We start from the raw sequence: 12,913 nt of genomic DNA on the forward strand, positions 1-12,913 counted from the left end.
TCCATAATCTTAACCTCTGTGCCACCAGGAATCGTTAATAGAGAGACTCCAAACACACCGCCATGGAGTCAGTTCTGACTCATGGTGACCTTTTATTGGGTTTCTGTGACTGTAGGTCATTACGGAAGCAGACAGCCTCAAATTTCTCCGGAGAAGCAGCTGGTGGGTTTGAACCACTGACCTTGCGGTTAGAGACTAAGCAATGATTACTAATGCTAAAATCATATCGAAATTTGACAAAGAACTACATAATGAAGGATGAAATGATACCACTTGAACTTACTACAAGAGACAACCAATATTACATACTTCATGATGTGATAGAATATGGAGTATAGGAAAACATCTAAAATATGCTTGTTTCACAAACTGGATCCACATCAAAGCAAGCCAGTAGATCAATTTACAGTAATAATTACAGGAACAGAAGAACAACTTAACACCACAAGGAAGAAATGATCCAATTCCGAATTTCAGTTTCCTGTTGATGTACAGCAGCAACCATTTAAAAATTATCTTCAGCACAATTATACTTGAGTGGGTTATCAATGATATTATTCAATAATTTCTCTATTCTGTTGGGTCACTTTCTTTGGGATGGGCTCGAATATGGATCTCGTCCAGGCGGTTGGTCAGACTGACATTTGGGGGGAATGGATGCGTGAGTGCTTCCAGGGCTGCGTTGTTTGTTGAAACATTTGAACTGCTCTCTGTCAATTCCGTTTTCACTGTAGCTTGGACTTCTTCCTTTGATATCGCCGTTTCTTGATCATGTGCTACTTCCGGGAATGGCAGCATGTTGACCAGTTCTTTTGGGTACAGTGATTCTGTCTACCCCTTCCATCCTTTATGGATGCTTATTGCGTCCTTCAATATTTTGCCTATAGAATCCTCCAATACTTCAATTCAAGGTTTGCGTGTTTCCTTTAGTTGTCTCATTCTGAGATATGCTAAATGAACATGGTCATCGCTTTTGGTTTTCTAACTCCAGGTCTTTAAACGTTTCTTTATAAAACACTTTATCAAACAAATAAATAAATAAAACGCTTTATCTTCTGGAGCTGTCCTTTGAAATCTTCTGTTCAGCTTCTTCACTTCACCACTTCCTCTTTCCACTGCACTCTACAGTCCAGAGTAAGTTTCAGAGTCTTGTCGGACATGGAATCTGGGGTGCTCCTTAGACGTGAGGATGGAGAAGCGTGGTCTCATACCCGGGGGGTATGTGACCAGGCGGGAAACAGTCCCTGGAGAGGACATCGTGCTGGGCTGAGGAAGATCCTCAGTGAGATGGGTTGACGTGGTGGCTGCAACAATGGACTCAAACAGAGCAAGGACTGAAGGGAGGGCGCAGGAGTGGGCAGTTTCGTTCTGTTGTACCAGGGTTGACATTGGACAGACTCAGTGGCACCTAACAACAGAATTCCAGATAGTCTGTGAAGAAAACCAAAACAACCAATCCCCTCCACGGAGTGGATTTTGATACTGATGAATAGTAACCCTCTACTGGGCAGCACTATCAGGGCCCCTCTAAGAAGGCAAGCGACCATTTTCTCAAATTAATGGTATGAAATAAAAACAGAGTAAAAGAGAATGAATCAAATGTTATATGAACCTTAAAAAACCAACTATTAGTCCCAATCCCAACCTTGTGGACCGCCCCCCGCCCCACTTGCCTCCCAGATGAATACACTTCAGAGGACAGCACTGAAGCTACAGCTCAGGGAGAGGGTACATCTGATCAGAGCACTCAGGAGCAAAGGAAAAGGGAAGGAGAGAGAGTGGAACACATCCTGGCCCACCAAACCCTGAAGACGATATTTCTGCTCAGAGCAGCCAATGCACAGAGCGGATCAGAGGGCCAGCCCCACCACAAGACACGAAGTCCCTCACTGACCCAAAGCACTACAAGGGACAAAACTAGAGACACAGTGAGGAAATTGTGCCCGATCTGACCCCAACACACTGGGGTGTAATGCTAAGGGTGTGCAACAGAGCAGCAAGGGGAACAAAGCAATGAAGTCCCCAGGGAATACCAAAAATACTTTGGAAATACTTTGGGGCCAGGGCTTGACACCCCATCAGACTTGATTGGAAAACAGGCCTAAAGGTCAACAAACAGACATGGAACTATTTATAAGCTTTCTTTTTTTGTTGCTGCTGTTTGGTTTGGGGGTTTCTTTTGTTGTTTTGCTCTGCCTTGTTTTTGTGCTTATTATTGTCTTCGCATGTCTATCTAGATCAGACAGGCGGGATAAACAATCCAGAGGGGAAAACAACAGGACCAACAGTTCTGGAGGGGACATAGGAGAGGGGAGGCAGGGAAAGGAAGTGGGAGTTAACAAACCCAGGGACAAGGGAACATCAAGTGATCTAAAATCAATGGTGAGAAGGGTGTAGGATACCTGGTAGGGCTTGACCAAGGGCAATGTAATGGAGAAGAATTACTGAAACCCAAGTGAAGACTGAGCATGATAGTGGGACAAGAGGAAAGTTAAAGGAAAGAACTAGGAGGCAAAGGACATTTATAGAGGTCTAAATACAGGCATATATATATGTATATATATATAAATAAAATGCTAGGAAAATAGATCTATGTACATATATTTATATGTTAAGTATTAAGGTAGCTGACAAGCATCAGGCCTCTACTCAAGCACTCCTTCAATCCAAGAATACTTTGTTCTAATAACCTGGAATTCTGTGATGCTCACCTTCCCAACACGATCACGGATGGTGCCCAGCTATCAAAAGATATAGTGTCTGGGGTATTAAAGGCTTGAAGACAAACAAGCGGCCATCTAGCTGAGAAGCAACAAAGTCCACATGGAAGAAGCACACCAGCCTGTGTGATCATGAGGTGTTGATGGGATCAGGTATCAGGCATCAAAGACCCAGAATTTAAAAAATCATATCATTGTGAATGAGGGGTAGTGTGGAGTGTGGACCCAAAGCCTATCTGTAGACAATTGGACATCCCCTTACAGAGGGTCGCAAAGAAGAGACGAGCCAGTCAGGGTGCAGTATAGCACTGATGAAACATACAACTTTCCTCTAGTTCTTTAATGCTTTCTTCCCCGCCCCCGCCCCCACCCACTATCATGATCCCAATTCTACCTTATAAATTCAGCTAGACTGGAGAATGTACATGGATATAGATAAGAGCTGGAAACACAGGGAATCCAGGACAGATACATCCCTCAGGACCAATAATGAGAGTAGCAATACCAGGAGGATAAGGGTAAGGTGGGGGAGATAGGGGAAACCAATCACAATGATCTACATATAACCACCTCCCTGGCGGAAGGCAACAGAAATGTTAGTGAAGGGAGACATCAGTCAGTCTAAGACACGAAAAAAAGAATTATCTGGAGGCACAGGGAATCCAGGGTGGATGATACCTTCAGGACCAAGGGTGTGAGGGGCGATGCTGGGAGAGTGGAGGGTGAGTGGGTTGGAAAGGGGGAACTGATTACAAGGATCCACATGTGACCTCCTCCCTGGGAGATGGACGGCAGAGAAGGGGGGGAAGGGAGACTCCGGATAGGGCAAGATATGACAAAACAACAATGTATAAATTACCAAGGGCACATGAGGGAGGGGGGAGCGGGGAGGGAGGGGAAAAAAAAGAGGACCTGATGCAAAGGGCTTAAGTGGAGAGCAAATGCTTTGAGAATGATTGGGGCAGGGAATGTGCAGATGTGCTTTATACAATTGATGTATGTGTGTATGGATTATGATAAGAGTTGTATGAGCCCCTAATAAAATGTAAAAAAAGGAAAAAAAAGAAAAAAAGAATTATCAAGAGTTCATGGGGGATGGAGGAGGAAAATGAGGATCTGATACCAAGGGCTCAAGTAGAAAGAAAATGTTTTGAAAACGATGATGGCAACAAATGTACAAATGTGCTTGACACAATGGATGTATGTATCGATTGTGATAAGAGATATATGAGCCCCTGATAAAATGATTAAAAAACCCAACTAGTAAAAAGAGAAATTTTTTGAGATATAGGTAATCTTCCGTTTGAAATTTTGCTTCATACCACTTTGCTTTTTTGAAAGACTTGCATTAAAAATACCTTTTTTCCACTCACAAAAATAAATTGGAAGAGGATATTCACTTTTACTAAAAAAGGCAAGAAGTGGTTTGTTGCGTAGCCCGCCACTGCCACTACCAAGACAGCGAGCTCACCCCTTCCCCCAGCAGCGAGAGTGAGGTCACCACCCTCCTTCCTGGGAAACCCGTCTCAGCACCAAGCTGCCATCATGTCTGCATCTGTGAACAAGATGTACATTGGAGTGTGATTTAGACTTTAGGTGCTATTTGGTATGATTTTAGGTTATTTTGGAGGTGGTCTGGAAATGCTAAAAAAATTTTCCCCAAAAATGAATGGCAATTTCTTCATGTCATTTCATCCTATGAAAGGTTTCACAGAACTCCGTGCTTTTGGACAGAGGGAGATATGCTAGACTGCTAATTGGAACTGCGGATGGACTGGCTTTCAGATGATACTAAGGGATTATTAATTGGTGATAATTTTAAGAATGACATGGTGTATTAGATTGGGTTCACTGAAGAAGCAAATCCAGAGGCACTCATATGTGTGTAAGAGAGAGCTTTATATCAAAGTGCAATTGTATATTAAGAAAACAACCCAGCCCAGTCCAGATCAAGTCCATAAATCCAATACTAGCCCATATGTCTGATAGTAGTCCATAAATTCCTCTCTAGACTCTCGCAGCACATCAAGAATGCTGAATGCAGGAAGATCACGGGCGTGGCTTGTCAACAGGAAGGTGAAGCAGAGAAAGGGTGTGTCCTGCCTCCAGGGAGGAAGAGAGGGAATTTCTAGAATCCTCCTGATTTGGCCATACCCATAAGGAGACATTTTTCAGGTTGTGACCTGATAAACAGGCTAAACCCCACTCCTTCCTTCTTTTATTAAGCTGACATGAAATTGTGTAACTACCATGCATGATGATTATGTAGGAAAAAAATTCTCTTTCACGGATGCAGATAGAAGTCCCAGGAGGCTTCAAAAAGTTTGTGAGAAAATAGAATTAAAACATCAATTGATGTGGAATTTGACATGACATCTTTTTAAAGGAGACTTGATTTTCCCTTATAGTATCATTTCAAATATGCTAAAAATACCCTGATTTGTAGAAATTGTACCAAAAATATATGAGTACTCTTGATGTATACTGATTTGTATACTTTAAGAGGCTGCATTTTGTGATCTACGAATTATATCTTTAAAAGTTGTTCAGGTAAAAGGGATGTGCTAGAGACAGGCAGAGCATTAAGATTCGTAAAATGTTTACAAATGTTGAAACTGTCAGAGGAGAGATTATATTAAAATATTTGTCTACATTTGTGCATATCTAAAACTCCATAATTACAATTTTTAAAGAAGAGCAGAAAAGCTTTTCTGGAACATCTTGAACCACACGGTTGGGGATATTTGGCGAGCTTAGGTGATAAAATTATATTTGTTAAAATCATGATGCTTCCATATTTACAATGAAGAATTACTAAGGCATTAGCTTATATGGGATTTTCTTGATTCTAGTTTATACCTTTGTGCCCACATTTCTGTAGAGAAGACTCTGAAATGGGAATCTTCTGGCAGTGGTCATTGTAATACACCTTGGGCTGCTTACCGCGGGTCAGTCGTCTGAACCCACCAGACGGTACATGGGAGAAAGATGAGGCTTTCTGCTCCGTAGAGTGACAGTCCTGGAAACCCACGGGGGCGGTTCCCCCTGTGCCATCGGGTCTCCATGAGTCGGCATTGACTAGACTTTCATGTTGACGTATAATCCCACTTAAAAATCTTTCAGCTGCTGGACTTGGTAATTTATCTTCAAATTTTTATATCGCATATATTCTCTAGTATAAGCCGAGTTTTTCCAGCACATTTTTTATTAAATACTTTTATTGGAGGTTCTGACATCCCATATCACAATCCATACATTCATCCGGCGTGTCAAGCACATTTGCTACCATCATTTTCAAAGCATTCTCTTCCCTCTTAAGCCCCTCATAGCAGCTCTCATTTCTTCCCCCTCCCACTCTCCCTCATGAACCCCTGATAAGTTATAGATTATTATTTTCATATCTTACATTGTCCTCGATTGCCCCTCACCCACTTTTCCATTGTTACTCCCCCTGAGAGGGGGGTTATAGGTTGATCCTTGTGATTGATTCGGGCTTTTATCTGTAGCAGTGTGCATGCTTTGGTCTAATCTGATTTGTAAGGTAGAACTGGTCATGATAGTGGGGGGAAGGAAGCACCAACGAACTAGAGGAAAGTTGTGTGTTTCACATTTTTTTAATGCCATTTTTGTGGTAAGATTAAGTGCCTTGGAGGATATTCAAGTCGACTAATACTCGAGTATATACAGCTGGTTTATCAATAATCTGATTTCTCAATTATTTCTTTGATGTATTTTAGACAGTCCCAACTTACTTCACTTAGTTTCTTATAATCCCTCAAACCCTACTTCCTCTTTCCCCACCTTCCCAATTGTATCAGATTTTTTTCTTTTAGGGAAAATAATCAGTTCTTACATTATTACAATGACTTTCAAAAAGTCTGTAGAAAAAATGGAATTAAAAGATAATGGAATAACTATGTAAAGTTGTGTTCACTGTTAAACCAAATAGCATAATAGATTGTATTTTCCTTCACCTACAATTTTCTTTGTTTTTCCTGGAAGCTAATCACTGCCTCCTAATAATTTGTAATTTCATTAGTACTTTTTCCTAAATGTTCCAATAGACCTGCTAAATGCCCAACAAGAATTTCCTCAGATACTCAAATTCATCTGACAATGTATAAATTCCAACCTCCCCTCCACCTCACCCCTCCGGACGTCTTCCTCTCCCAGAACTCCAACCTTGTTTTCCAGCCGGGCTGGGCTGCTCGGTGGGCTGCTGATCACCAAACGTCCCCTCCTTGTCCTTAACTATTCTCCTACATTGGACCCGGCTGCTGGGTCGTAGGTCACCTTCTTTCTCCAGCTAATCCACTCCCTCACAAGCAACCACTGACTGGATTTCTATCAGGTTAGTTTTGCCTGTTTGAAACTCAAAACTCAGTCAGTGCCTGCACTGTTGATTCTGACTCATAGCGGCCGTCATGGGACAGAACTGACCTCACAGGACGGAGTAGAGCTGCCCTCTGGGTTCCTGGGGCTGCAACTCTTTAAAGGGGCAGAAAGCCTTGTCTTCCTCCTGGGGGGCGACTGATGGCTTCTAGCTGTTGACCTGGCAGTCAGCACCCAGCTTGCAGCCCTCCGTGTCACTGGGGCTCTATTTGCCTGTTTCAGAGCTTTATCTCTGTGGAAAAATAGTTTACTCATCTTTAGAATGGGGAGGATTATTTTGCAGGGTTACTTAGGGGGTTAGAAAGAACGATCAGTTTATTGAGCATCTTCCATGTTACTAATTATTGTTTTTTATATTATGTTAAATTTATATTGTTTAGGGAGTGAAAGATTACTGGAGAAGGTACAAAAGCAGTTTTTCTCCCTTTCTTTGTATTTATTTCTGCTAGTTAGGCAGCCTTCAGCAGGGGGCATGGGACAAGAGATATCATTGCTGGTGTCAGATGGATGATGACTGAAAGCAGTGAATTCTAGAAGTTATTTACTTGTGTTTTATTGATTATGCAAAGGCATTTGGCTGTGTGGATCAGAATAACCTATGGTGAGCCTTGAGAAGAAGGGAAAGTCCGTAACGCTTCATTGTGCTCATGCAGAACCTATTCAGTGATGGCGAGGTGGCTGTGCAAACAGAACCAGGGAAAACTGCAGGGTTCAAATTCAGGAAAGGTGTGTGTCAGGACTGTACACTTATTCAATCTGTAGGCTGAGCAAATCATCAGAGAAGCTGGATTTGATGAAGAAGAACGTGGCGTCATTAATAAGCCTACAACATGCAGATGACACAACCCTGCTTGCTAAAAGTGAGGGGGACTTGAAGCACTTGCAGATGGAGATCAAGGACTGCAGCCTTCAGTGTGGATTACAACTCCATGTCAAGAAGACCAAATTCCTCACTGCTGAACCAAGGGGTAACACGATCAATGGAGACAAGATTGGAGTTGCCAAGGATTATGTCTTACTGGAAACTGCCGTCAGTGCTCATGGATGCAGCGGCCAAGAGATCACAAGGCACATAGCATTAGATTACTGCACAACGCCTCTGTAGAGTACTGAAGGTCACGGATGGTACTGTGAGGATGAAGGTGCGCCTGACCCGAGCCATGGTATTCGCCTCATATGCACGCTGAAGTTGAGCACTGAATGAGAAAGGCTAAAGAAGGAGGGATGCGTTTGAATTGGGCTACTGGTGAAGGACAACGAAAGCATCATGGGTCGCCAAAACAAACAGGCAAATCTGCCTGAGAAGAAGCCCGGCGAGTGCTCCTTGGTCCATGGCATGATGGCAAGACTGGGTCTCACACACGTTGGACATGTTTCCAGGAGAGACTAGTCCCTGGAAAAGGGCATCATGCTTGGTAAGGTCGAGGGACAGTGAAAAAGAGGAAGGCGCTGGACAAGAGAGATTGACACAGTGGCGGCCAGAGTGAACTCGAATACAAGCAGAGTTGTGAGGACCACGCAGGACCAGGCGGGGTTTTGTTCTGTTTTAAGTAGGTCCTTGTAAATCAGAGTCGACTTGTAGCACCTCACAATTGCAACAACGGTTATGGAGTAGGGGAATAGCATCACCCGCTACTAGTTCTGTAGTGGAATCGAATCATAATGCTGAAAGAAAACAGAGCCCATCTGTCCCCATTTTCTTGTTGATAGGTAGAAACTTCGACATTAGGGAATCGGAATTCCTTGTTTTATTGTGTGAAGGCAGGGACGGAGAGTCTTCTTTCCTACTTGTCTCTGGTTTGCTCCCAGAAGCTCGCAATCCTTTGTTTAGGTGATGTGCGTATGCCCCAGTGACAGAAATCACAGCTGGTCTGCTTCCGTCACATCTGCTGGAAGCGCTGATGAAGATCAGGGACAGCCCCTGCTGGGTTCATGGGAGCCTCCCAGGGCTTAGCTGGAGTTAGTGACAAGACATGTGGGTTTGCTTCTGGGGACTGTTAGAAAGAAGGGCCTGTCCCAGTTTTCTTGTTCACTTTCATAAACTCATGGCGATCCAATTTGGGGGTAACTCTTCTGCTCCCAGAATCAAACATGAACGCCAGCCTGGGCTTCAAGCTTGGGGAAATACTTGTGGTCTTTATGTCTTAGATGAGAAACAGGTCTACACATCTGGTCAAGAGCAGATGCTGAATTCTTGCACGCCCAACAGGAAGCTTTGTTATGGCTCCTAAGGCAGTGTGGCTTCCTGCGGTTCAGCCATGAACCACCTCTGCAGGGGACCCACAGGGTACAGGAGACAGGTCTGGCACTCTTGGGAACTGCCACCCACCTGCTGAGTGGGCAGGGTAAAGACCCCCTCCCCGCCCCAGTCAATCCCTCTCGCATTTTCTTCAGTGCTCCTCTCAACTTCAGACCTTTCCCCCTCCCTACATCTGAGCAAAGACAAGAGCCCTGTAACTCTCCCCTAGAATTAGTCTCAGGGCCACATGACACCAAATCCTGCTTACTCGCTGGAAAAAAATGTCTCTCACTTTCTCTGGATGAGACGATTGGAAAATGAGAGCCTGCTTATTTCTCTATCAAGTCACCCTATCACAGAAAGCATGAATTTTTTATGGCTTACGTCTGTAAAGCTGTGCATATTCTTCCATCCTAGAGGTATCGAAGGGAGTGGATGGAAGGAGAAGTTCAGACTCAGGGATTTAAATGATACAGTAGCACAAAGGTCTTCCCAAAGTAGCTGACCTTGGCTCCTCCGTAGCCACTAAAGGAAGGATGAAGAGACTCACGGTTTAAGTGGAAGAGGCAGAAGGAAGGAGGGAGTAATAATAGGTTAAGAGGTTGATGGTGTCTCTTCCATCTGAGGCCTTGGAAAGGGAAGGCGTTTCCTGGTAACTAGGGTTCGCATGCTCCCAGTTGGTGGAGCGCTGTACTTGAAAGAGAAGCCCTGGTGACTTAGTTCATACCCATGGGCTATTAACTGCAAGGTCGGCAGTTTGAAACCACCAGCCACTCCGAGGGAGACAGAGGAGGCTTTCTACCTTTTATAGTTTTCGGAACTCCCACCCCCACCCCGGGGCAGTTCTCCCCCGTCCTAAAGGACTGGACTAGATGGCAAAGAGACGGTACTAGCAAGTGAATGAAGACAAGTGCTGTAAACAGTCCTCCACAAATGCCTCGATCAATCTTAAAGCTCTGTTCCTGCAGGCAAGAGACCTTTCTTATGCTACTGAGACCATTTCAGTGCAGATGGGTTTTCAACCAGCTGCACAGATTGAGTTCAGAGAAGGGCACGCGGTGGAAGGGGAAGGTCCTTACCACGTGAAGCTCGCCCGCGAACTGAGGAGCAGAGGCTGGAGAGAGACGAGGAGCTTGTTTCTTCAGAGCTGACAGAGAGAATCCTCCCGTAGAGCTGGCCTCTGCATGCGGGCTTCTTGTGTCTCAGGCACACAACAACAGCACACTATGAGACGTTACAAGAATGTTTCCTTGGCTTCCCATACTTCAAGATCTGATTTGGATCCTCCAAGGTCAAGGATATCAAAGCAGCCACTTTGACCAAAGCACACAGGATTCTCCGGGGAAGGGTGAGAGAGAGAAACAGCACCCTCAGAAAAGGGCAGACCTCGATGGAACCATGTCAAGAAATACTAGCTTCGCATTCTACTGCCTTTGTTTAGTGCAGCTAATGCTTTGGACTTCTCTGTAATGAATATGCCATGGTTGGGGTTTTTTTGTTGTTGTTGTTGTCTAATATGTTGCAAACATTTTCCTAATTTGGCTTTTAATTTTGTTTATGGTATTTTTTTATTGCTAGAATTTTATGTTTTTCACATGACCAAACTTTAATTAAAAAAATCATTTTATTGGGGCCTCTTTCAGCTCTTATTACAATTCATACATCCCTCCATTGTGTCAGCACATTTGTACATTTATTGCCATCATCATTTTCAAAACATTTTCTTTCTATTTGAGCCCTTGGCATCAGCTCATTTCTCTCCGTCACCCACCCTCCCTTCTTCATGAAACCTTGATAGTTTATAAATTATTATTGTTTTTTCCATGTCTAATACTGACCACTGTCTCCATTCACCCACTTTTCTGTTGTCCATCCTCCTGGGAGGGGGCTATATGTCGATCATTATGATCCCACGTCTTAATTTTTAAAAACTTCAATACTTCCTCCATTGCTTAATTTCACAAGGACACTTACAGTATCCTATGTATAAATTTGTTCAGCACATTTTCATGAGTTCATTCTTACACATACATACACGTGCACACACACATTATATATAATATATATATATATAATGACCTTAAGATAAATTGTGCTTCCACAATCTAAGTACCGATTGTAATGTCCCAAACAGACTCTGCTGACTATAATATCGGTGCCATCTTGCTGTGTGTCAGCTGTACTATTTTGAAATAATGCTATAAACACCCAGCCCTTCTCCAATGCAACATCTGTCATTTTATCCTTCAGTTTCACTGTCTCACCATTTCCCTAACCCACTGACATCTATTGGTCATTGGGTAGTCCTAACTCTCTCATTTGACATCTCTGACTTGAACATCCTGCTTCAGCTTAGCTGACGACCCTTGTACATTACTCTGATACTCAATTGTTGGGCCCAGTGGCACGGCTCCAGGGGCAGTCATTCAGTCTCCATTCAATCAAAATCCACACCACGTACACCCCTTCCAAATAAAGGTTCTGTTGTCCTTGGAATTAAAATTTCTCTTCCTGTATGATTTCAGCATTAGCCTCATATTTCCCTATGCCGCCACTTCATCTCCTAGGATATCCAGGTGGGATATACCCAGGGTTGTATTTGGCTTTTGTGGACCTGTTTAAATTTCCTCAATTTCAACCTAAACTTGCATATGAACAATCATTGGTCTGTTACTACAGTTGGCACCTGACCATGTTTTGGATGATAATGAGCTTCTCCATCATCTCTTTCTGTAGATGTAGTAGATTTGATTCCGTCAGTTGTTCATATGCACATTTATATTGAAGTTAAAAGAAAATAAAATCAAGTCTATTTCCTTGACTACATCCCCCGGGAATTTAAAGACCATCTCAAGAACAGATTTAATGCAATGAACACTATTAACCAAAGACTAAATGATGTGGAATGACATCTCAAATCTCATATATAAACAAACAAAAAAAAAGTTATTAAGAAGAAAGGAAGGAAAGACTAAAATATCAGAAGAGATTATGAAACTTGCTCTTGAATGTAGAATAGTTGGTGAAAGGAAGAAATGATGATGTAAAAGAGCCAAACAAACATTTCAAAGGGTACATCAAGAAGACAAAGTATCATAATGAATTGGGCAAGGATGCAGGGTCAGAAAATCACGAGGTGAACATGCTCAGCATTTCTCAGAATGAAATAAGTACGGAAAAATTCATGCTTTCAGTTTCAATGCTGAAGGAGCCCCTGGGGGAAATAATGAACAGCGCAGAAACATCCAAATAAAATGGAAGAAATACACAGTCACTACACCAAAAAAAATGGACATTCAAAAGATTCAAGAGATAGCATATGTTCAAGAAACAATGGTGTTGCCCTTTTGACTCACTTTAAAGTTGTACTAGTTTTTAAAAATATTTTCTACTCTTTATTGAGGTTTTTCTCTATTTGTTATTGCGGTTACCTTTTGTTTTCATTTCAGTAAATGAAATCCAGAACGGGTGACTACAGAGATAGTAACTAGATTAATGTTTTCTTGAGGGTATGGCAAGGGAGGTTGTGGGGACCCAATAACAAGGAGCACAGCAAAGAGGA

Source organism: Tenrec ecaudatus, chromosome 11, assembly GCF_050624435.1.
Source record: "Tenrec ecaudatus isolate mTenEca1 chromosome 11, mTenEca1.hap1, whole genome shotgun sequence".
Lineage (NCBI taxonomy): Eukaryota > Metazoa > Chordata > Mammalia > Afrosoricida > Tenrecidae > Tenrec > Tenrec ecaudatus.